Here is a 27,330-nt window from a genome sequence, read left to right on the forward strand (position 1 = left end):
CATCTATACATTTTGAAATGTATGTATTTTGCATTACTTGCACAATTTTATAAAGATGAACCTGTTCTTGAAAAGGGGAGTTACTAGTTTACAAACAAATAGCGTAAAATGGTGGATCCTTCACTTTGGAAACTAGCCATGTTTCTCTTTAGTCTGTTTTTTTCATAAAGGGGCAGCGTTATAATCTCAGCTCTACACCACGAAGCCTGTTGCTGATATTCCATAGGTTTTACTAGTGGAGAACACCACTTAACATCAGTAGAAATGTTGTATGCATAGAGAGCAGAATGTCAGAGAGACCCTCTGTGCAGATCCAATAACAGAATTTTGCCATAGGTATCTTGTTTCTTTAAAGAAAGGTGCCAAAAGGGGAAACAGTTGCATCTGGCTATATATTTTTTCAAATGTATACTTGGCTGCACACTTTCTGAGGTGGTTTTTGGTTGATGATTGATTTCAGATGCAGTGGGAACCCTAATTTCTCATAAGATTCTACGTATATTAACAACTTTATCAGGCTTTGAGTGGGAAAGGGGAACAGAATCATACCCTACCCACAAACATCCTGTTAACTATTTTGTTGTTTGTTCACTACTGTGTATGAGTATAATCAGCTGTCTTGACAGACGAAAAAATACAAAATTTTGTCATCAGTTACTGTTTTACAAATTATTTCCATTTCAGATCAGAGTAGTAAGATCTAAATTTACAGTAAGACAAATAGTGAGCTAGATCATTTGGTCCTTTTTAAATGACCAAAATAATTTCTAACACACAGCTTTTCAGTTCAAATGCTCCCTGGAGGGAATAAATGAGCGGGATGAAAGAACATGATAGGGGATGTCATAAAAAAAAATCAACATTTTCCTCTCCGCAGTATTTGTGGTACAACACTACTTTCCAATTTTAAGTATAGTGAAATACGGTGGTTACTGTAGGTATTTCTGGCAGTGAATGCTGAGCTTAACTGACATTTACTGAAAAAGTTTGTTTATTAAAAATCATTTGTTAGATCAATTTCAAAGGTATTTTTTTATTAAACTGCTTGTGAACCACTACCTCAACATACATTTTCTGCATAGTGATAATACATTCACCCCTGAAAAGTACTATAGCAAATGCAAATAGTGCTAGGTATTAGGATATAGATATTCAGACCTGTCTGTAAAGGCCTATACTCTAAGAATTTAGGTGTATTCTTATCACTTAGTTAGTTATAGAGGTGTAAAAGAAAGAATCAAAATCACTCTCTGCTGGTGTAAGGGCCTTCTCTTACTGTGACAGTCTGAGGCCCTGTGCTTAGGCTAAAGCTTTTGGCTAAGCAGCAGAGGCAGCCATAAGCTGGGAAGCGACGGTCACCTCCTCACATTCCAAACTAGTCACATTGAAATAAGGTGCTATTAGGCTGCTAGGAATACAATCCTGTCCTGATAATGCCTATCACCTCCAGAGAAAGAAAAGTGCCTAGAAAATGTAAAAGAAATCATAGAATCATAGCATATCAGGGTTGGAAGAGACCTCAGGAGGTCATCTAGTCCAACCCCCTGCTCAAAGCAGGACCAATCCCCAACTAAATCATTCCAGCCAGGGCTTTGTCAAGCCTGACCTTAAAAACTTCTAAGGAAGAAGATTCCACCATTTCCCTAGGTAACGCATTCCAGTGTTTCACCAACCGCCTAGTGAAAACGTTTTTCCTAATATCTAACCTAAACCTCCCCCACTGCAACTTGAGACCATTACTCCTCATTCTGTCATCTGCTACCACTGAGAACAGTCTAGAGCCATCATCTTTGGAAACCCCTTTCAGGTAGTTGAAAGCAGCTATCAAATCCCCCCTCATTCTTCTCTTCCGCAGACTAAACAATCCCAGTTCCCTCAGCTTCTCCTCATAAGTCATGTGTTTCAGTTCCCTAATTATTATTGTTGATGCATCCACTGGATGCTTTCCAGTTTTTCCACATCCTTCTTGTAGTATGGGGCCCAAAACTGGACACAGTACTCCAGATGAGGCCTCACCACTGTCAAATAGAGGGGAACAATCACGTCCCTCGATCTGCTGGCAATGCCCCTACTTATACATCCCAAAATGCCATTGGCCTTCTTGGCAACAAGGGCACACTGTTGACTCATATCCAGCTTCTCGTCCACTGTAACCCCTAGGTCCTTTTCTGCAGAACTGCTGCCAAGCCATTCGGTCCCTAGTCTGTAGCAGTACATGGGAAACTTAGTTTGGTAGCAGTCTGTCTGGCAAGAATTCACTTATCAATAGCTGGGATGTGAAATACTCACTTCTGTATTGTTTTGTCCTTATAGTCCCCGCTTTGCTATTGTTTATTTGCATGGTCTCTGTCTGGTTCTGTGATTGTTTCTGTCTGCTGTATAATTAATTTTGCTGGGTGTAAACTAATTAAGGTGGTGGGATATAATTGATTACATAATCATGTTAGGACTGGTTTGTTAAATTTCAGTAAAATGATTGGTTAAGATATAGCTAAGCAGAACTCAAGTTTTACTATATAGTCTGCAGTCAATCCGGAAGTGGGGGGGTTTGGGGGGAAATGGGAACAGGGAATGGGGGTGGGAAAATTGGAATCATGTTTTGCTAAGGGGTGAAATGGGAACGGGAAATGGGGGTGGGGAAATTGGAATAATGTTTTGCTAAGGGCAGAAATGGGAATAAGGACACAAGTAAGGCTCTGTGGTGTCAGAGCTAGGAAGGGGGACGCTAAGGAAGGAAACAAGAATCATGCTTGCTGGAAGTTCACCCCAACAAACATCGAATTGTTTGTACCTTTGGACTTTGGGTATTGTTGCTCTCTGTTCATGTGAGAAGAACCAGGGAAGTAAGTGGGTGAAGGAATAAGCCCCCTAACATCTTGGTGCCGGTGATTCGGATGCATCGCATCGGATAAGTGAGTGGCAGCCTGTAAGTCCCCCTCCCCAACAGTCTGCACAGCTGCTTGGAGGGGGTATCGCAAATGCTTGTGATGGTAGTTGCGGGTTCTGGGTAGCCAGGGTAAAGGATTTTTTGGATAAATGGATAAGGACGAACCAGGGCTCATACAAGGTGCAGGGGTCAACCTGGGATGAGATTAAAAAGGAAATGGAGGAAGTGTTAGGGGGCTTATTCCTTCACCCACTTACTTCCCTGGTCCTGGTCCCATCCACTCCTACATTTCTGTGATTCTAAATTAAAAAGGAAGAAGTGAAATAGTTTGGCCTAAGAATCATCCATATTTTCTCATGTCCCATTCTTCCTGATGCACATGTAGCATAATGGGCTCCTTGTCTGGGGCTCCTTGGTGCTATGATTCTACAAATAATAATGTTTCACAATCCAAGAAGCCTAGAAGAGAGAAAAACCTCTCCCTTTGTTTTCACAATATGTAAACTAATTTATAGAGTAGGAGGGGAATTATCAAAACTGTTCAGCATTGGCCCTCACTTTGCTCCCACAGGAGTAAGGGATAATAGTCCCAATGGTTTCAGTGGGAGCAAAGTTCAGCCAATACTGAATACTTTTGAAAAAACCCACCCTAGTTGCCTGAAGAAATAAATGCAGCCCAGAATCCCAGATCAGAGCACTCTCAGTGGGGATACTTGGATGCAGTTCTGATTGTCTGCAGCTCAGCCCCACTTCTCACACACAGATATCACAATGTACTGGGGATAGATTGATAGATTCAATAAAATGGCTACTTGCTTGCAAAATCACATTATATGTTAACCTGAAGGCTTTTTTAAACTACTCAAACACAAAAGAATTCCCAAATCTGTAAACTTTCATATAAAAGAAGAAACAAAACAAAACCCAGGCAAATTGTCTTGGGCTCAGGGGTAGGGAGGGGGTTCAGGAAGTTTGGGAAAAAATTTCTGAAACTACATGTTTTCTCCATTTCTGAAATTGTGTATGTCAAGAAGTACCCCAGTGACAGAGTTACATAGAATGACAAAGAGCTTTGTAGTGGAAATTAACTGGGTTTAACTATAGGATTCCAACAAGCTCTCCTAAAACATCTAATGATTCAGCCTTGCTTTATATTACAGAGTATTTATATAGTAAAGAAGATGGTGGCTGTTAAATAAAGGTTAGAAATGAGAATTAGAAGTATTGTGAATGAACCTATAAGCCTAAAACAAAAAAGCTTTAGGGGCAAAAGCCCTGAACATCAATCAAATAGCTGAATGATAGGAGAGTAGAAGTATAAGTAATAATAATACTGAAGTAATGGTAAACAAACTGATTACTGGTATCATCTCAAGGTCATCAATCCCTGTCTTTCATAGATAATTACTGACTTTTCCAAAGCCATGATCCTGAACTGCTCTCAGCATAACTTTATATTGTATTTACTTCTAGGGAGATTTTCAGATTCAGCTAAACTACACGGTTGATTGCTATGCTAGCATTTTAAACTTTCAACACAAGGAGGGATTCATAACCTCCTCTAGGCCATAAGTGAAAAAGAGTTTAGGACCCGATCCTCACAGGTATAAACACCTGGGCCTCAATCCCTTGTGGGTTATTTGTCCAGATCACAAAAAGCACTACAAAAATGACAGTCTTGTATTCAGACTTAAACAGTAGAACGATTGAAGGCAAGAACCAGAGATGTAATCAAATTAAAATTTTGGATCTCAACATTGAATTTTGTGGAAACATTCGAACTTTGTGACTTGTCCCATCTACAGTTAAATTACATGAGAAAAGTTTTGTGGCCCTGCCCACTGTATTTGGAGCTAGACAGTTGTATTTTCCAAAGAACAATTCATGGTGGGTTATTTTTTTTTAATTGCTTTGTATTCATGATGTATTCTCCCTAATTTGAGACCAGAATATGTAATATGCTAGGTCAAATGAATACATCAGTGGTTACTGTTACAGGAATGCAATCAACTTTCAGTAAATTCTACATGCTCATAATTATACATGTCAAATCTTGTGTTTTAAAAAAGTTTGGCAAAAAACACAAATACTGCTCCAATGGCTGGAAGTGAAAGTTAGAAAAATTCAGATTGGAAATCAGGTGTACATTTTTAAGAGTGAGGGTGATTAACCATTGGAATAACTTACCAAGGGTCATAGGGATTCCCCAGCACTGACAATTTCTAAATCAAGATTAGATTTTTTTTTAAAGAAGATATGCTCTTGGAATTATTTTAAGGAAGTTCTATGACCTGTGGTTTACAGGAAGTCAGACTAGATTATCACAATGGTCCCTTCTGGCCTGAGAATCTATGATGAACTTCACTGAAGCAATGCTCATTTTTATGGCTAGAGACTGTGCTGGGTTATGGAAAAGAAGGACTGGATGCCAAGGAATGTGAAATCCTTTTTATAACAGGTAGTTTTTGGTCTTTTTTCTCACTATACACCTTATGACTGAGGAAAACCCTGACCCTTCTTCCCTTCACATCCTCAGTTTATTAAGTTTGATACATGAAAACTGGTAATGAATGATCAATGGTACTTTTATTCAGAATCCTGATACAGAACACAAGTACTTTAGACATCTGGATTAAATTCAGGTGAAAAACACAGAAATGGGTATGGCCAAGGTGAGGCCCTGGATGAGGATTGGGACTTAGCCTCAGGGCTAATCAGGGAAAATCAGGAAATTTAATGTGCATTAATTGCAAGTGCATCTTTAAAGTGAGTTATTTAAACTGTATTAAACCCTTGGGTCGACACTCTTATTCAGAATTTTTAAAGTTGTCTGATTCATGACTCACAACCAGGCCTGTTGAGGAATAAAAGGGGAGCCTGAGTTCAGTCAGAGAGTGACTCTCTGTAGGGCCCAGATTTGCAGAATTTGGAACTAATTCAGTACATTTAATTTCAAATGAAATTACTGATTTCCTGCTCCAAACTACATTTCAAGCCAAAATTTCCACAGCTGTGCTCCTTTCCTACCTATGGACTTGTAGGTGTATGTCACCGTTGACCCAGTTTTCTGCCCCCCCCCCAAATATTTCTGGGCATAGCCACTGCCACATAAACATCTAGACACAATGGCTGGACTAAAGCAATCTGAAGTGTCAGACCCACAACAACATGGGCCCTTCCATGGCTTGCACACCATGGCTCTGCCCCCCACTTGAAATCACAGTGGCAAAGTAGTCCCTCCTTGCCTCCAGAAGAAGCAAAGCCAGTCACATGGAATCCATTTTTCCCTCCAAGAATAAGCAGCAGGAGCCTTCTTCCCCTCAGGAGCAGTAGGGGTTTTCCCTCCCTCTCCTTCCCCCAGAGAAGAAGAAAAGATCCCTCAGCACTTACTCCAATAGCCAAAGTGTTTTTTATTAAGGGGGCATAGAGAGGACCCTGACCCACTGCTCTGTTCTCTTCTTGCTGGTGTGGTTTTGGAGAGTGGCAGTGGAATTCTTCTAACAAGGAAGAAATAGTTTCACTCAGCTTGCTAATACTAAACTAAACTTGAATACTGACTTCCCTCCACATCAATGAGGAAATAACTTTAATGCAGTTATTATCCATCATGTATATTGTATACTTTAAGGAAGGGTCCCAGAAGACTGTTCCCCGAAAAGGCTTAAAATCACAAGAGAGGGTAAACAGTTAATTACCATGTACATCTACTTTTCATGCCTTGATTACTGGGCTGAATCCTAAAAAAACCCTGTTCTTTAGTATAGTATGTTGTTGCTTTTATGCATGAGCATTCAGGAGTTGTTGGTGTATTCGCCATACAAAGATTCTCCAATTGGAAGAATGCTCTGGAAAAATATCAGCACTATTAAACTATCAAAACTCAAGGTATGTCAACACTTAAAATGCTACAGCAGCACAGCTGTAGTGCTCCGGTGACGATACTACCTACACCAACTGGAGGGATTTTCCCATTGGCATAAAAACAACAAGGAATCTGGTAGCATGTTAAAGACTAACAGATTTCTTTGGGCATAAGCTTTCGTGGGTAAAAAACCCACTTCAGATGCATGGAATGAAAATTACAGATGCAGGCATTTTTATACTGACACATGAAGAGAAGGGTGTTACCTCACAAGTGGAAAACCAGTGTTGACAGGGCCAATTCAATCAGGGTGAATGTAATCCACTTCCAATAATAGATGAGGAGGTGTCAATTCCATGAGAGGGAAAGTTGCTTTTGTAGTGAGCCAGCCACCCTGTTAGTCTTTAAGGTGCTACCAGACTCCTTGTTGTTTTTGTGGATACAGACTAACACAGCTACCCCCTGATACTTGATCCCATTGGCATAGGTAATTGTAGGTAGGTTGATGGAATTGTTTCATTAACCTACCATTGTCTCAATGGGAACTTAAGTCTGTTTACCTACAGTGCTCATGGGGTATGGATTTTTCATACCCCTGAGCAACATCATTATCCTGATGTAATGTAGTATAGACCGGGCCTCAAGGAAATGAAATAGGGAAGATTTCAAAGCACCAATGGGGGTGAGGAATGGAAAATACAATGTTGAAGCTTGCCCTTCCAAAGTCAAAAGTAATTGATGAAGCATTTAATATTTGTATAGGACATTAGAGGTCAGATAGATTTCTGAAGAGGCAGAATGTGACATTTAAAGTAAGGATGGAGAAACAAAGCAAATAAAGGTGCACCGCTTAGCAATTCTTCACAAGTAAAACATTTCTCCAAGCCTACTAAAGAGGAAAAGGCTTGTATTTACTTCTGAGTAGAAAATTAAAGCAGGCTATGTATAAAATAAAGGAACAGTTGAAGTTTATTAACCAAAATGTAACTGTGGCAGTGGATGATTGGAAGATGCAAAAAACAAGAGAAAAATAAATCACGGCATGCACTGCAAAGGACTATTTTGCTTCATCAGAGCCCTTTTTTATTTTGTTAAAAAGACAAGCAAAACTTTGACAAATATTAAAAATCGTTTTACTCAGTGTTGTGTGTGATAACTCCATGCAACCTAGAAGCTGAAATCTTTTTCCTTGATAAAGTACTTTTTCTTTCACTTGCCCATCATGGATGATTTATCAGCATTGCTCATGAGACAGCTCTGTGGCTGCTGCTGCAGTTGATTTCATTTAGACCTTTAAAAATAAAATCATTGAACAATAAAAAATAATAAAAGCTATATGGATTTTGCAAACAGATATATGAAATAAGCTAGCATAGGTCACAAAATTGATCCTAACAAACACGATGCTATCTTTTAAAAGATACTTAATCTCTACTCAGTGATTTAAATACAGTAGGCATACACAAATTCAGCATCGTATGCAAACATAAGGCTTCTAGGAATATATTATGGTCTGAAGGTTCCATTATGTGCAAGTATATTTCTAGCACATAAGGCACATTTAGTAGTTTACATCCTGGAAATTGACATGCATCTGTTTTCAACCTAAAGTACTTCAAAGTTTCAGAAAAGTTAATGAATTTCCCTCATAATGCCATGGCACTGAGTCACATTTTCACCAACAAAGAGTGCTAATTCAGATTTACTTAGGCTCCATTAACCACCAATGATCTACCCACTTTAAGTTACGTAAGGTAACAAATCTGGCTGCTGGCACATGTGTTTTTTCTGCATCAAGCTCACTAGGGCTAAAGGACCATTTTTCTTTATTTCTGCATGTGAATGTGTGGTATGGAGAGGCTAGTGTTTATGATAATATTTTTCTTCGCTTCAGTTTCTCAAAAAGAAAAGGAGTACTTGTGGCACCTTAGAGACTAACAAATTTATTAGAGCATAAGAAAGCTTATGCTCTAATAAATTTGTTAGTCTCTAAGGTGCCACAAGTACTCCTTTTCTTTTTGCGAATACAGACTAACACGGCTGCTACTCTGAAACCTGTCAGTTTCTCAAGGAACACTGTTACAGTCAGATTTGGAAACAATAGCAACTGACTCTTTATGGTCAAATAGAGAGATTAGTAGGACTAGCAATAGCAATCTACTGGTGAAAGCAGGGGAAGTTTGACTTTTTTAATAAACAAATAATTCTGAATGTCACCCAAACCCTTATTGATCCATCACTGATCAAGGGCAATATGACCTTAGTTAAGTTTTTGTATTTTGATTTCCCTCTCCCCTCATTTACAAGCAAGAAATACTTTAAGGAGATGCGGGACAACAAGTTTATTCAAATCACCCATGTAGAGTTCACTGCTGTAATCTGAAATGCTGTCAGATTCCCTGAACATATTCCTGCCTCCCTCAGTGGATCCCTCCTGGTCATTACTGCTCTTCTAGTATGACCATTGTAGGAAGCTTAGTCAAAGAACATATAAAGTCTGGTGAGATTAGGTGAAAATAAAACAAAACATTCATTACACCCCAAAAGATTACTTTTACCTCCTTATTCAAGAAAGGGTTCCACCTTTTGTTTTTGATTAGAAAGCAAGCTATCACTCCTGGTACAGAAGTATGTGAGTAAGGCTGGCAGAACTGGGACCTTCACCAGAAGGGCTTCATCAAAACTTAGCATTTCTAAGGTGATTACTGAATCTAGGTGCCCAACTCAAGGCACTGCAAAGGAGTCTGCTTTCAGAAAATGCTGTGCACCTGCCCTCTGAAAATCAGGCCCCTTCAGGCCTCAAAATGGAAGCATCCAAAGTCACTAGTCACTTTTGAAAATTGAGGCCAAAGATTTTGGGGGAATTTAAAATGATGAGGCTAGAAAGAGTATTAATATTCCAGCTTCCATAGCAGTAGCCAAATAGAGACATAATATTAAAGATCAGTTTGTGCTTTTCCAGTGGTCATTGTATGCTTTTCTGGGTTTTCATATGGTCATTTAGTTCAGGTTAAGGAACTTCACACACAGTACATTTCCATCTGCTTCTTTAGGAATTTGGCTGACAATCTTTTTTATGACTTTGCTGATGATGTTCATTATCTCCTCAGAGCAGAGAGCTTGACCTTGCCATGAGAAGAACAGCAGTGTAAATTTTGATTGGCACAGTACAGAGAGCGCAAGGGAAAAAGAAAAAGAAAAGAAACAAAACCTCTGACGAGTTTGACACCAATAAAATTATATAACTCTCTGATAAACAGCACCGGATGCACACAACATTCAGAATAGTTCGTGTCGTCTACTGAATAAAACAGAACATGGATTTTTCTGATTCTATGAAAATATTTCAATTAGATCTAAAACCATGATGCCACCAGATTTTTCTCAATGAAGGCATTAATGGATTTGGCTGATCCTTTCCTTGCACAAACAATGTATTATATAACCTGGGGACCTCTTCCTCATCACCACCCCTTTTAATGTTTCTGAATATCCATATCTCTATGTATCAGAATTTGGATATATAACTCATTAATGCTTTGATAGTTATGTGTATAGATTCCCAGGGATCAAGACTGAAATATACTCTTATGTTTATTAAATCATCATTTAATTAGTACTGTCATCTATGTTGGGAATGATTTTCCTTTCTCCCTTTGAGTAATCCCATAGCCTAATGGACTCATCTCCTCCCTGATGATAATGATAAAGGGGAAATAGATGGATGATATTTGAGGCTGAATTTGAAAGATGGGACAATTAAATTGATAAACTAAATGGATATTAGTAAATTAGATCCTGGATTGCATACATAAACCAGGATATTGTACTCATTTCAATGCCTTCTTGAACATATTGTTATACTGGAAGGTGTTAATGGCTTCCATCAAATGTGTCTTGGATCTACAGGCAATCAGAGTTAAACCTAAAAGGTGTGCTAGCCACCCATCATAGAATCATAGAAGATTAGGGTTGAAAGAGACCTCCAGAGGTCATCTAGTCCAACCTCCTGCTCAAAGCAGGACCAACACCAACTAAATCATCACAGCTAGGGCTTTGTCAAGCTGGGCCTTAAAAACCTTTGAGGATGGAGATTCTACCACCTCCCTAAGTAACCCATTCCAGTGTTTCACCACCTTCTTGGTGAAATAGTGTTTCCTAATATCCAACCTAGACCTCCCCCACTACAACTTGAGACATTGCTCCTTGTTCTCTCATCTGCCACCACTGAGAACCAGCCGAGCTCCATCCTCTTTGGAACCCCCCTTAAGGTAGTTGAAGGCTGCTATCAAATCCCCCCTCACTCTTCTTTTCTGCAGACTAAACAAGCTCAGTTCCCTCAGCCTCTATTCATAAGTCATGTGCCCCAGCCCCCTAATAATTTTCATTGCCCTCCGCTGAACTCTCTCCAATTTGTCCACGTCCTTTCTGTGGGGGGGGGGGGGAAGGGAGAGGGCAAAACTGGACACAATACTCCAGATGTGGCCTCACCAGTGCTGAATAGAGGGGAATAATCACTTCCCTTGATCTATTGGCAATGCTCCTACTAATGCAGCCCAATATGCTATTAGTCTTCTTGGCAACAAGGGCACTCATATCCAGCTGTCATGCACTGTAATCATTTAGGCTCTCAACCTATTTTCCATTGTGGGCCGCAATGTGTTATGTTGGCCGCATCCAATACTACCTGAATGGTCCTGAGGATGTCATGTGGGCCTCAGCTGTGGGCTGATTGGGCTGCAAGTGGCTCACGGGTCACAAGTTGAGAACCATGATTTAGGTTTAATGGAAGAATCAGTTAAGCTCCTTTCGGGTGTAAAATAGTTGGAGACAATAGAAGCCAATGCTTAAGGCACTAGGCCACATACAAAGCTGCTCAGCAGCTAAATCATGTGAACACAGGGGTTTTTCTGGGGACTAATTGTGAGCATTGGGACTAGGTCACACAGCTCCAATTAACCACTGTCCCAGCCCAGTATTTGTGTCAGAAGCAGAAAGCAATGAGAAAGCCACCAGAAAGTCAGAGAAGCAGTTGAAAGTACAGCCCTGAAAATCAGCAGAGACGAAGCTCTTTGCGGCACAGAACTGGCTAGAAAGTAGGGTGACCAGATGTCCCAATTTTAGAGGGTTTAGAGTCCCGATTTTTCACATTTGCTGTCTGGTCATCCTATTAGAAAAGCAGGTTTGGAAATTGTGAGCAAGGAAATAGTTTGTTCGTAAGTTGTTCATGGAAGCAGGAATGTACCTTCTTTGTAAATTAAACAAGACTGCACCAGACAAATACCTGACTCTATCATCAATCTCTCATTTTAACAGAAACAACACAACAAGGCCCTGAATATTGGCTAGCCATTTGGGCTAGCAGTAGCAACAAACTAAATGTTAAATTTGTGAACTGTGTGTAATTCTTGCAGTTAAAATTCAGGTGGGCAGTTTGGAAAATTCAGCCCTAGCTATCCAAAAGATGTTAGTGAAAAATCTTTTTTTGTAAAATGACAAAATCCTTTTGTAAGTGTTGTTCACTTGTTGTTTTCACTGTTACTGCTGAGTTTTGCCATTACATATCTAAATTCTCTATTCTGTTGTCTTCCCTCTGGCTTCTTATCTGGAAGTGAAGTCATTATTTTCTGTTTATGATATCACAATCAACAGTCTAATGGAAAACCATATGTCATTATGGACGAGGCTTTCAAAATAGAGAAAACTGAAGCCTGTCTTTGTATGCACCTGAATACATCAGAACGGATTGAAAAATTGGGTTCTTTTTCCACAGAAAATTGACAAAATTAGACACTTAGTTTTGATTTTCAACAGAAATTCAAAAACTGAAAAATTTTGGCTGAAAACCAAAAAATTTAAATTTGGAAATGCTTCCATGTGCCCCTTGGAAGTTGTGGTTCAGATTCCTCAAGCTCCCATTCTCCTCTATATGTTGAGCTTCCTGCTTGGAGTACATCTCTCATGATACACCACTGTTTTTCCTCTTGGAAGCAGTGCATCATGGGAGTCCCTGACTATTGTACAATACTGGAGATGCAGTCAGATTGGGGAGCCCAGCCCACGGAGACTAATAGAAACATAAGTCAACTGAACTATGACTTCCATGAGGCACTGCAGCAGCACTTCTAAATAAAAATATTTCAGTGTTTGGGGCTGTTCAGTTTTTCAAAAAAAGCTGAAATTTTCAGCAGAAAGCAGATACTTTGTGAAAAATGTCTTTACTCAAAAACCTAATTTTGTGTGAAATAGTTTTAATGGAAAATCTCTGACTGGCCCTAGTGTAAACCCATATTTTCACATTGCTTAATTGCCCACAGTATGCAGAAGCTTCAGTGCACATGGAGTAAGTGCATTATTTTCCTTGGGGACTTCAGGCTGAAAACGTTTCACAAGTTTGTTCCAGGATCAGGGGTTCTAAAACCCCAGAGTAGTCATAATAAGCAGGGTGAAGCAAGCAAGCAGAAGGGTGCCTTGACTCTCAAGCAAATGAGGGGAGGGGTTTTGACTTCAGAGCAATAGCCCCATCTACCTCCAGTCACTGCTTACCAACATGCTGCAAGTAAAACTTTAAAGCCCCTAACTGCTCCAGCAGCCACACCAGCAGCCCTACTGCATCTTAACAACTTCTGGACACTATCACCACTGATTGGGGCCTCTAGGCAGTAATGTAATAAAGATACTAAATAATGATAATGCTTTTCTGAGCAGTAGTAGATTTTTGGAGCCTCATAGGTCAGTTTCCCATTTGGAGAAGAAATCAATGATTGAGTCAGGTCAGATATTTAGTTCTCAGAGCAATAATATATAACAAAAACATACACAAATCCTGCTTTATGAAGCAGGAGTGGTTAAAAAAAAGTTCACGAACAATCCCCTTTGGAATAAATTTTGTCCTTGTCATCTCTGACCTATCTCAAGAGATTGCTCTATTGCCTTTGTCTCTTCCAGGGACTCTCACACATCCTCAGCCCATACCTGACTGCTTACAGCTTAACACATTGGCCATGTTTACATTACAAAGTTTTGCTGGCAATAATGACATCAGTTAGAAGTGTGGGGGGAAAAAATCACACACACCCCCAACATAGCTATTTCAGCAAACCCCTGGGTATAAACAGCTTATACTAGTAAATGATTCCTTTGTTGGTATACCTTATATTGTTCAGAGAGGGGATTAACTAAAGTAACTCATTTTGCCAGTATTAGCTGCATCTCCATTAGGCAATACTGGCAGAAAGAATACTGGCAAAGCCTTTGCTGTAGAGATAAATCCATAGTCTCTCCAGCCTCCAACCCCTGTGTTTTGAACATATGAAATCCTGATAGCTCCAAACTCCTCTTTTGGGGCTGTATGACCTCCAGAGCTGAGTCTGGGTCATTAATCTCAGAAAGAAGAAAAGGAGTACTTGTGGCACCTTAGAGACTTACAAATTTATTAGAGCATAAGCTTTCGTGAGCTACAGCTCAAATGCATCCGATGAAGTGAGCTGTAGCTCACGAAAGCTTATGCTCTAATAAATTTGTTAGTCTCTAAGGTGCCACAAGTACTCCTTTTCTTTTTGCGAATACAGACTAACACGGCTGCTACTATGAAACCAGTCATTAATCTCAGAGTATCCCTTCAAGACCACCAGGGGGTGCATTTACTGGCATTGCATTGTTAAGTCTTTCTATGGGGAGTTTCACCCTGGTGTGACTATATCAACTAATGGCCAAGCCATTAGGTCCCTTCCATAACAATAATAATGTAGCTCTCCTACAGCAGAGTTTAGTTTCTCTTCTGGAACAGCTCCATTCAGCCACCTGACTCCAAGGAAGCTAATCTGTCTGCTATTATGTTTTCATCTATCTGTTTTTTCTTGCCATGGCCTCCTCAGCTGCAACCTCCTAAATATAAATAAACAAAGAGTTATCTCAAAAACAAATAGGTAGAAACAGACAGAAATAATTTTAAAAACAACTTTCTTCCTATTTTTTGCTATACTCACTGCAACTTGTCTTTAATCAAACTGTAAGGTCTTTGAGACGGGGACTATCTAACTATGAGCTAGAATGCCCTAGCATGTTATACAATCGTACAGGGAGGTAAAAGTTAATACATTCCTTTCCCTATACTCATGCATGTCTAGGTAAAAGGGGGTTGGAGCTGGGGACTCTCTCTTCCCCTATACAATTATACTGCACATAGCACAATGAAGCCTTCATTCTGACTAGGGCCTTTGGGAAATATCACAATACAAATAACAATGTAAATCAACAAGCCCTAATCTTAAAAAAAACCCCACAGCTGTGGCAATCAGCAAACACAGTAATAATTATGCCAAATGTGCATAAGGTGAATGGATTCATATTCAAGCCTGATATGTTTGAAAATGTTCAGCATGAATGCCTTCATTTATGGACAATTGATTTTTTGTGGCTTCCATATTTGATCATGCCCCTTCTAAGATTTAAACAGAGTTACTTATTTTCAAAGTCTTGGTCCTGCCCCTTGGCATCCTATACTAAGACATTCATTATAAGCATTGCTTTTAAAGAGGTCTTGCCAGGTTTCCTGATATAATGAACCCTATTTAAAGTACAGTGACAAAGGCAATAGTAATAAACAAAATTAACAATAAACTCTGAATACAAATGATTATAAACAAGCTTGAAAGTCACCGTAGGAATGGTTGGAATCTATTTATTATCCATTAAAAGCCTGACAGCAGCAAAAATGTTCCTTGACAATATCAAATATCAATATTACACCACCCTGACAATATCAATTAAGCAAACCTACACCTAACTAAATTATAGAATCATAGAACCATAGAACTGGAAGGGACCTCGAGAGGTCATCTAGTCCAGTCCCCTGCACTCGTGGCAGGACTAATTATAGAGTCCATTCCTTACAGGTGTTTGTCTAACCTGCTCTCAAAAATCTCCAATGATTGAGATTCCACAACCTCCCTAGGCAATTTATTCCAGTGCTTAACCACCCTGACAGGAAGTTTTTCCTAATGTCCAACCTAAACCTCCCTTTCTGAAATTTAAGCCCATTGCTTCTTGTTTTATCCTCAGAGGTTAAGAAAAACAATTTTTCTTCCTCCTCCTTGTAACAACCTTTTACACACTTGAAAACTGTTATCATATCCCCTCTCAGTCTTCTCTTCTCCATATTAAACAAACCCAATTTTTCAATCTTTGCTCATAGCTCATGTTTTTTTAGATCTTTAATCATTTAATCTTTAATTAATCATTTCTCTGGACTCTCTCCAATTTGTCCACATCCTTCCTGAAATGTGGTGCCCAGAACTGGACACAATATTCCAGTTGAGGCCTAATCAGAGCAGAGTAGAGTAGAAGAATTACTTCCGTGTCTTGCTTACAACACTCCTGCTAATACAGGGGTGGGCAAATTTTTTGGCCCGTGGACCACATATGGGTATGAAAATTATATGGCGGGCCATGAATGCTCACGAAATTGGGGTTGAGGGGGGCAGGAGGGCTCCAGCTGGGGGGCGGGTAGACTCTGGGGTGGGGCTGGGGATGAAGGAGGGTTTTCTGGGCTGGGACCAAGGGGTTCGGAAGGTGGGGAAGGGGGTTGGGGCATGGGAGGAGATCAGGGGACAGGCTCCAGGCAGTACTTACCTCAAGCAACTCTCAGAAACAACGACATATCCTCTCTCCAGCTCCTACACAGAGGTGCGATCAGAGGTTCCCAGCCGATGGGAGCTGTGGGGGCAGCACTTGGGGTGGGGGCAGCATGCAGAGTTCCCTGGCTGCCCCTATGCATTGGAGCCGGAGTAGGGATGTGCCACTGCTTCCAGGAGCTATGCGGAGTAGGGCAAGACCCCGACACTGTTCTCCAGCTGGAGCGCCAGAGAGGGGGAAGCCCCAGACCCTGCTTCCCAGTGGGAGCTCGAGGGCTGGATTAAAACATCTGGAGGGCTGGATGTGGCCCCAGGCCATAGTTTGACCAGCTCTGTGCTAATACATCCCAGAATGATGTTCACTTTGTTTGCAATAGCGTTACACTGTTGACTCATATTTAGCTTGTGGCAATTCTTCAACCAAAAAACTTCAAATATAGACTCCAGTGAGAGACTGCTGAATTGGAATTAATTTACAAACTGGATACAATTAACTTAGGCTTGAATAAAGACTGGGAGTGGATGGGTCATTACACAAAGTAAAACTATTTCCCCATGTTTACTTCCCTCCCTCCCCACGCTGTTCCCATCAACTGCTGGAAATGGGCCACCTTGATTATCACTACAAAAGGTTCCCCCTTCCCCCCCGCTCTCCTGCTGGTAATAGGTCACCTTACCTGATCACTCTCGTTACAGTGTGTATGGTAACACCGATTGTTTCATGTTCTCTGTGTATATAAATCTCCACACTGTATTTTCCACTGAATGCATCCAATGAAGTGAGCTGCTGCTCACGAAAGCTTATGCTCAAATAAATTTGTTAGTCGCTAAGGTGCCACCAGTTCTCCTTTTCTATTTCCAATTTTGTATGTGTGCAACTGATTGTTCCTTCCTAAGTGGAGTATTTTGCATTGTCCTTATTGAATTTCATCCTAATTTACTTCAAACCATTTCTCCAGTTTGTCCAGATCATTTTGAATTTTAATCCTATCCTCCAAAGCACTTGCAGCTTTGGATACCCCTCCCAGCTTGGTATCATCCACAAACTTTATAAGTTTACTCTGTATGCCATTATCTAAATCAATGATGAAGATATTGAACAGAACCGGACCCAGAACTGACCCCTGTGGGACCCCACTTGTTATGCCCTTCCAGGATGACTAGGAACCACTGATAACTACTCTCTGGGAATGGTTTTCCAACCAGTTTTGCACTCACCCTATAGTAGCTCCATCTAGGTTGTATTTCCCTAGTTTATTTATGAGAAAGTCATGTGGGACAGTATCAAAAGCTTTACTAAAATCAAGATATACCATGTCTACTGCTTCCCCCGTATCCACAGACCTTGTTATCCTGTCAGAGAAAGTTATCAGGTTGGTTTGACATGATTTGTTTTTGACAAATCCATGCTGACAGTTACTTATCACCTTATTATCTTCTAGATGTTTGCAAATTGATGGCTTAATTATTTGCTCCATAATCTTTTCAGGTACAGAAATTAAGCTGACTGGTCTGTAAATTTCTGGTTTGTCATTATTTCCCTTTTGTAGATTGGCAATATATTTGCCCTTTTCCAATCTTCTGAAATCTGTTCCATCTTCCATGACTTCTCAAAGATAATCACTAATGGCTCAGTCAGCTCCTTGAATATTCTAGGATGCATTTCATCAGGCCCTGGTGAGCTACAGTTGCAGATATGAGTTCCTACATAGTTCCATACATGTTCTTGTCTATGGGGACTTAAACTGCTGATGCTGGTCTGTTCCATGTGGCAGTGCAGAATCAACATCCTTGACATTGAAACCACCAACGTAGTACAGTAGGAGCATTCATTATCTTTGCTGTTTGCTCTATCATCATATTTTAGCTTCTGCTTTGAAAAATCATCATTCATTCTTCTCCACTAAATCTGAACTAATTTGTGTAACCCATAGTGCAAACTCCTGCCAAACTTGATATTAGTGATAAATTCAGCATTACATATGTGTCTGTATCAACATTGCCCAACCCCATCAGTCTAGAATTCCTGTACCCAAGCTATTTCACCAGTTAGGGACACTCAAATTTATATTACATTGAGTTCAGAGGACCTGTAGCTACAGAATCTCATACCAAAAATGCATCTATATTAAGTGAGGCAAGGTGGGGGAGGTAATATATTTTATTACACGAACTTCTATTGGGGAAAGAGACAAACATTTGAGCTACACAGAGTTCTTCTTCATATTTAAACTTTATGTAATAAAATGCTATTTTTATTCAAATGAGCTATCATGATATTGTTAAAGACTTTAGATTATCTGTTTGGATGTTTCCTTACAGCAGTTACAGTATTAGACATTAACACCCTGCCCATAAACAGCAGCTGCTAAAATCATAAAAAAGAAAAGGAGTATTTGTGGCACCTTAGAGACTAACAAATTTATTTGAGCATAAGCTTTTGTGAGCTACAGCTCACTTCATTGGATGCATTCGGTGGCTTGCTCAAATAAATTTGTTAATCTCTAAGGTGCCACAAGTACTCCTTTTCTTTTTTGCGAATACAGATTAACACGGCTGCTACTCTGAAATCTGCTAAAATCATGGCTACTAAATAAGCATACACAGTGACATAAATGTCATCTAGAGATATGCGTTAAAATGGTGATAACATTCTGAAAAGTGAGAATAAACAAAGCTCAGTAAAGAAGAGAGGGTTTTTTATTTTTTTTAAATGCCCTACGTGAATTAACTTTAACCCTTTTACCTAACACACCCAGGTGGCACACTGCAATTGTACTAACAAAACTACATTTGGGTTTAAGCTACAGAAGTCTGGCCCTGGTGATGGACATTATTGGATTCTACTCCACCACTACCTTGGGAGGAGATGAGGGACCAAAGTTAACCATGACTGTTCCTGTCATTTGTGTAAATTAGGCAATGGAATCTGCTAGATTTGAGATATTGGAGGCTGCCCTAGGATGTCTGCCTCTAATGGGTGGAGCTGGGAGCTGACGAGGGCTGCATGGCCTGGTGGATACAGCACTACACATACTCAGGAGACCTGGGTTCAATTCCTGGCTCTATCACTGATTTGCTGGGTGACCTTTAGCATGTCACTTTCCTCCATGTACCTCAATTTCCTCACCTATAAAATGGGGATACTGGCATACTTTGTAAGTCTTTCAGACCTATGAATGAAAATTGCTATAAAAAAGCAAGATATTCTAGTTTCTTATTTACTAGGCAATGGTGGTTGACTCCTTGGCCTTCTCTCCTGATGCTACAAAACGTCAGGCTCCCTAAGGTCATGTTGGAAGTCAGATATATTAGAACATTTAAAACACAGGTGATAGGCAAGTGTGCCGATATAGAATTATTTCGGTCTATATAGAGACATAGTTAATTCAGTACATGTTTTTCATGAATTAATGAGATTTACGCATACAATTTTTCAAGCATCACAATGATAATATTCTCATAATTAAGCAGCTCTGATGGAACAGCAAAAGGGACCAGGATAAATGACTTGTGCACCTTGCTTTTTCACTTCATTCCTGCCATGGCATCATCTGTGATTTTCCAAAAAAATATAAGCAGCAGCACTTGGAGATTATATTTTGCTAGACTGCAGACATAAATTAATTGTTCACAGACATGGTATAGTTTTTTTCTCTTAGATGTTTCTTTTCTAACTTGGTGGTACAATACCACCAAAATTCATTGGGCTTCGTATGTATCAGCAAAGCTATGATGAATGTTCTATTGGACTATAAACTTTTTGACCAGCAATCAAACACTAGATTATATGCCAACCGTTAGCTTTGTGTCTTTTTAGACACTGAAAACACTTACAAACATTTGGAAAATCTCCTATATTATTCAGCATGAACAAAATTAAAATAGAATGCAAAATAAATACCTGTTTTCACAGGGACTGAAAACAACTGGGACAAAATTCCCCTCCTTTCCCCCCTCCTTTGGTTTTTACATGGAATGTCATTGAAGAGAGGAATAAAAGGAGGAACTAATATTTTGGGACTTATACCTTTTTTAATATAGTAAAGGGTTTTTTTTTAACTTTATTTAAAATGTCATTGCTCACTTTGGCCTAAATCCTTTCCTTTTTCGCAAAATCACTACTCAGAAAGACATGAAGTAAAATGCTGACAATAGAAATGGGGTTAACATAGCAGGCCACAGCTTTGTTAAACTAATCCCAAAACAGCATAGGTGAGGACTGCCTCCCCTCTTCACTACCAGGCAGTTACGGTAATACACCAAGATGGCAAGACTATCCAATTTCACCAAGAGAGAGGGGAGACAACACACAGCTTTACTCCCATTGCCCCTCAAACAATGGTTCAGCCTATGCTGGAATTCCTTATCCAGCCTCCCTTCATAGACTATCAGGGTTGGAAGGGACTTCAGGAGGTCATGTAGTACAACTCCCTGCTCAAAGCAGGACCAGTTCCCAACTAAATCATCCCAGCCAGAGCTTTCTCAAGCCTGACCTTAAAACCTCAAAGGAAGGAGCTTCCACCACCTCCCTAGGTAATGCATTCCAGTGCTTCACCACCTTCCTAGTGAAAAAGTTTTTCCTAATATCCAACCTAAGCCTCCCCCACTGCAACTTGAGACCATTACTCCTTGTTCTGTCATCTGCTACCACTGAGAACAGTGGGTGCCCATGACAGTATGCATTCAGACTCAGTCTTCACAAGACTGAAGATCACCCTCATCCCAAAGCAATTTGGATGAGGGCCAGTGGTTTCTTGGTCCCTGAGTTCAGGTTTACTCCAAGAGCTGGTCACTTAGTCTAACCTCACTGGACATGAGATGAAGTGTTTATCTCCCCCCTGCTCTCCCTTAACTATCCTAACTAACCAGCCAGATCTCCAGGCTGCTGTGTGGAAGGCAAAAACAAAAACTTGACATAGTTCATGCTTGTCTGGTGGAAAAATCCCTTCCTGACCCTTTAAAAAGGTAATCTGACTAGCCCATAACAGAGCTAGAGATCCAGCCAGGCAATCACATGCAGGAAAGACAAAGGGTGTATGTCATTCTCTGGTGGCCAAATGGCTGCTCTTTCTTAAGATGGGACTTTTATTCACAGAAGGGACAGATGAGGAAGTCAACTGAATCCTGTTCAAACACAGTCCTATTTACACAGGCATACCCCCACTGAACCCATTGTAAATGGTGCAGCACCTTATAGGACTGAGTCAGGAAACTTTGTAAAAGTTGCTAACAGATGATAAAAAAGGCAGAGAAGATACTGTGAGAGCCTTTTTATGATAGAACTATTTTTCTTAATATATAAGGCCAGGCCTGAAATATGCATGTACTAAAGAATAGTGAATTCTGCAAGCTGAAATGGAGGCTAGGGTAAAAGGTACACATATACTTATACATTGGATTCAAGGCTTTGTCATCAAAGTCATATATCCAGAATCTGGACTTGTTCGTGGGTTGTCCAGCCTATTTTTAAGATTGCTGAAGCCTCTTTCCATCCCACATTCATTATTATGAGGATAGTTGGAAAATAAAGCTTATTATGTAAGGGGGAAGAATTTGGGATCCAATTTAAAATTCAGATACGCAGTTGGGGGTGGAACCCTTGCCTTTTGTACTATAGTCTACCAATGCTTCAGCCTGTGGTTAGAGGGCACTGTTGTTGTTTAAGATTTCGGTTTTGATAACATGTAAAACTGAAGAACTACCTACTTGTGGTCATTTAAGAGCTTACCAAAAAAAATCTCACAAAAGTAAGTGTGTTAGTACTTCTGTCCTGGCCCTATTCCAATTGGGCTATTACATGATAGCTATTTAAATCCCAACCAGGATTCCAACTGGAATTTATATCTTGAACTGTGCTGTTTTACACTGTATGTAGATAAATGCTGCCTCTTTACATCCCAGAGATACTCTATTTCGATGTTTTTTTCTGGTATATAGTGTATAGTAGAAATATATTTTTGTCGAATATTCTGGAATCCTCACTAGATGAATATCAGTCATTTAAAATATTCTATTCCAAGAGAAGAAGCTTGGAATTACTCTAAACTCATTGTTTAATAGAAGAGATAATAGCATATATCTTCCCAATTTGACTTTGGCTGCATATTTATAATTTCTAGTATATTAGATTTCACAGGAATTTAGTCCTAAAACTTGACCCAATCTAAATCCTCTTTAATCGGGTGAAAAAATTACTGCAGACTGTGAATTTTAAGTTAGATTTTGAAAACAATATAGGACCTTGTATTCAAAAAACGAAAACAAGACCCCAGCCAACTAGTCATGGGACACAAGTTAACTAACAAACCATGTTTCTGGAACTGTCGTACCAATGCTCCAGATGCATAAACAAGGAAAAGACCAGACAAAAAAATTATAGGAACTTCATCTTCCTTAAAAACACAAGGCATGAAACCAACGTCTGCCAGACAGAAAAAAGAAAACAGGTAGGAAAATATTAAGAATCAAGCTTTTAAAAAACGATTAAAAACAATGGGCTTCACAGGTATCTCACTTACACTGTATTTAGTGGAATAACTCCTAATTTAGGCCTAAATCTTGAAAAGACTTCTGTAATATGTGTAAATTAGAAATCCATGGAAAAATTCATAGCATGTAAAGTTAAGCACTATTCCATAGGCTTTCACAGGAAAGAAAGTCTTTTAAAGTGATAAATGAGAAGCAGGCGCAATGGTGTGTAAGAAAATTAAACTATAACTATAAACACTAAATATCCCCCAAACCAAATAATTTTAGAATAAGCACAATAGTTATCTAATCACTTTCAAAATGACTCTGAAATATAGAACAAAGTTCTTTACACGTTAGAATTTTGTTCAGACAACACATGCTGTGCATGAGTTAAAGACACACACATGTATAGATTTAAATACAGTAGGGAAAATCTTTGCATTTGTGAGTTCTCAGTGAGGTTATGTCTATGGGGCAGTAAAGAGTCAGTAAAGATTTCTAACGCTTTGGAAAATTATGCTTAGCATTTTTAATTGAAGGGCATTTGATTGTAAGCTTTTGAGAAGTGTGATTTTTCTTGTTTACTCAGTTGTTTTGAATGTAATGTTAGATTTCATGCCAGAAGAGTTCAAGTTCAAGGAATATTGTATTCTCACAGCTAGTATCCCAATTCATGACTTGCTATCTTTGTAATACAGAGAAGAAGCATTCAGTGTTTTAGAAGATATAGATTTGCTTTTCAAATTACATCATCTTTTTTTCTTATTTTCACAGTATGCTTTCTTGTACTCTTTTTAAGAACACTTAGCACTGATGTGTAGCACTTTACATTTTCAGAGGGCTGTCAAAAACATTAACTGTAAAACATTAATTCATAACATCGCTAAGGTATGAATGTAAAATCCTCATTTTGCATGACCCAGAGGTTGTAAAATATAGAGATTAAACAGCCAAACAAAATCAGAGACTGGGCTAGGATTAGAATGATTTCCATATGTGTCAGCCCCAAAAACAACCTGTACCTCCATTTTGTTATATTTTAAGATTTTCATCAAGTTTTGATAATGTTGTCTGGATAGAGATAGTTAAAAAAAGAAACAAAAAAAGTAATCTTAATTTGTGTTGGGGTATCCTGTTTGGATAGGAGAAAGCTAAGGAGATGGATTTTGCTATACCAACCCAGACCAACAAAAATACATGTACACAACAGAAACATAAGGACAGGTTTCAGAGTAGCAGCCGTGTTAGTCTGTATTCGCAAAAAGAAAAGGAGTACTTGTGGCACCTTAGAGACTAACAAATTTATTAGACCATTAGCTTTCGGATGCATCCGATGAAGTGAGCTGTAGCTCACGAAAGCTTATGCTCTAATAAATTTGTTAGTCTCTAAGGTGCCACAAGTACTCCTTTTCTTACTGTAAGGAGAGTGATCACTTAAGATAAGCCATCACCAGCAGCGGGGGGGGGGAAGGAGGAAAACCTTTCATGGTGACAAGCAAGGTAGGCTATTTCCAGCAGTTAACAAGAATATCTGAGGAACAGTGTGGGGTGGGGTGAGGTGGGGGGGGGAGAAATAACATGGGGAAATAGAAAAGGAGTACTTGTGGCACCTTAGAGACTGACAAATTTATTAGAGCATAAGCTTTCGTGAGCTACAGCTCACTTCATCGGATGAAGTGAGTTGTAGCTCATGAAAGCTTATGCTCTAATAAATTTGTTAGTCTCTAAGGTGCCACAAGTACTCCTTTTCTTTTTGCGAATACAGACTAACACGGCTGCTACTCTGAAACATGGGGAAATAGTTTTACTTTGTGTAATGACTCATCCATTCCCAGTCTCTATTCAAGCCTAAGTTAATTGTATCCAGTTTGCAAATTAATTCCAATTCAGCAGTCTCTCGTTGGAGTCTGTTTTTGAAGCTTTTTGTTGAAGGATAGCCATTCTTAGGTCTGTAATCGAGTGACCAGAGAGATTGAAGTGTTCTCCAACTGGTTTTTGAATGTTATAATTCTTGACGTCTGATTTGTGTCCATTCATTCTTTTACATAGAGACAGTCCAGTTTGACCAATGTACATGGCAGAGGGGCATTGCTGGCACATGATGGCATATATCACATTGGTAGATGCGCAGGTGAACAAGCCTCTGATAGTGTTGCTGATGTGATTAGGCCCTACGATGGTGTCCCCTGAATAGATATGTGGACAGAGTTGGCAACGGGCTTTGTTGCAAGGATAGGTTCCTGGGTTGGTGGTTCCGTTGTGTGGTGTGAACTTAGGCTTGAATAGAGACTGGGAATGGATGAGTCATTACACAAAGTAAAACTATTTCCCCATGTTATTTCTCCCCCCACCCCCCCATTGTTTCTCAGATATTCTTGTTAACTGCTGGAAATAGCATGCTTGTCACCATGAAAGGTTTTCCTCCTTCCCCCCCGCTGCTGCTGGTGATGGCTTATCTTAAGTGATCACTCTCCTTACAGTGTATATGATAAACACATTGTTTCATGTTCTCTGTGTGTGTATATCAATCTCCCCTCTGTTTTTTCCACCAAATGCATCCGATGAAGTGAGCTGTAGCTCACGAAAGCTTATGCTCTAATAAATTAGTTAGTCTCTAAGGTGCCACAAGTACTCCTTTTCTTTTAACAGAAACATAAGGTAAGGTTTGGATCTGAAAACCACCAGCTCTTTGAAGTACATAATAACTGAATGGAAACCTAGGAATCTATTGTCTCCCCATCAGCACAGTCTTCTTCATTTTTCAAGGGTGGGTCGTTGGCATTCTAACAGATCCTAAGTAATACAGATGAGTGGAGAGTTGCCATTGGATATTAGTACTATAAAATATTATTGATCTTTGCAGTTGTAAAACAGGGATTGAGGATGCTCGTGAACATATATTCTTGTGTGAGTGAGCATGTTATTACTGGAAAAACAGTTCAGTAACAAATGTATATTTTTGCTTTGCTATTTTTTTTCTCTTTCATTTTTATAGTAATTTTATAAACATGGAAGATTAGAGCTGGTACCTGAAATTTTACTATTGCTTCTTCCAGAAATGAAGAACTGAAAATGAATATCTGATCACAAGCATTTTTATGCACATCAGTATCATGGACGTGTGAAGATCTAATTGGAAATAGGGATGGGGAGGTTGAGGGTGTTCAGCACTTTACATGAGACAGACAAACCAAACAGCAGTATGCTAAGAGGCTGCAGTTTATTATGACCACGTGGATAAAACTATCTGAATTTCTGCATTAGACCTCAGTCAGACTATACTGAAATTTAATGGGAGTTTTACAACAGATTTCATTGAGAGTAAGTTTATCATTTAATTTTCACTAGTAAGTTGAGACCTACTTTTAAAAATGCTAAATAAAATAATCTTTCTTCTTGTTTGCATAATATCTTCATGCATTTCTCACACCTTTTATTTTCATCACATTAAAACTAAAATGAACACTTTTAAGATTACCTACTAATTAGAGTAGCAGCCGTGTTAGTCTGTATTCGCAAAAAGAAAAGCAGTACTTGTGGCACCTTAGAGACTAACAAATTTATTTGAGCATAAGCTTTCATGAGCTACAGCTCACTGCATCCAATGAAGTGAGCTGTAGCTCACGAAAGCTTATGCTCAAATAAATTTGTTAGTCTCTAAGGTGCCACAAGTACTCCTTTTCTTTCTACTAATTAGAGTACTTTAAAGACATGTAAAACATTTCCACAAATTTTGGTGGGAAAATAAAACTATTTGTATACATTCTACAGCTTCTCCAAAAGTCTCAGATGTACAATTTTACTTAAAGATATTTTGAATTTTTTATTTAAGGGTGCGTGGACATTTATTTATCCTGTCCATTGGGGGAGGGGTGCAGGGATATGATTTTGTTTTTAATTTACCAAGCATAAGGCTCTCCTTAAGGTTTATATGTATTGAGTTTCCTGGAGCTTCAAAATAATCATTCTTTCTGTCCCCACTACCGAAAGCTGGTAATTTGATATCTAGGTAACAGCCCCAATCATGTAAAAATATTTATGAACATATGGAGTGTTTTAATACTTTGGATTTTAAGAATGTCTTTGCAACCTGAGTACATGGCACATTCAAGACATTTTATAACACTATACAAGAGAATCATATCAGAAATGAATTCCATACACTACTGCATGCTGTGAAGGCCAAGTGTTTGGTACTTATCAGTCTGAAAATACCACTGATTTGATTTAGACAAACTATGCAGTAAATTGTGATAGATGAATCATAACTGCATGCTATTACTGATTACATAATGTTACTCCTGCTTTCTATGGCAACAAAGGACAGGACAGGACACCATCTGGGAAGCAAAAAAACCCAACAATCTGGAATTTGAATAGAAGTTAAATGGCTGTTCTCCAGGCTTGCAGATTCATTTCTCTTCTCCTTCCAACCCAGACAACAAGCAAAGGAGCCAGAATGACTTTCACTA

The 27,330-nt window shown here is 39.2% G+C and overlaps 1 protein-coding gene across 1 annotated transcript in view; it reads right to left on the reverse strand.

The window, feature by feature from the left end:
• CSMD1 (CUB and Sushi multiple domains 1) overlaps positions 1 to 27,330 on the reverse strand; it is a 2,060,919-nt gene that overhangs the window by 1,836,247 nt on the left and 197,342 nt on the right.

This window comes from Dermochelys coriacea, chromosome 3, assembly GCF_009764565.3.
Source record: "Dermochelys coriacea isolate rDerCor1 chromosome 3, rDerCor1.pri.v4, whole genome shotgun sequence".
Lineage (NCBI taxonomy): Eukaryota > Metazoa > Chordata > Testudines > Dermochelyidae > Dermochelys > Dermochelys coriacea.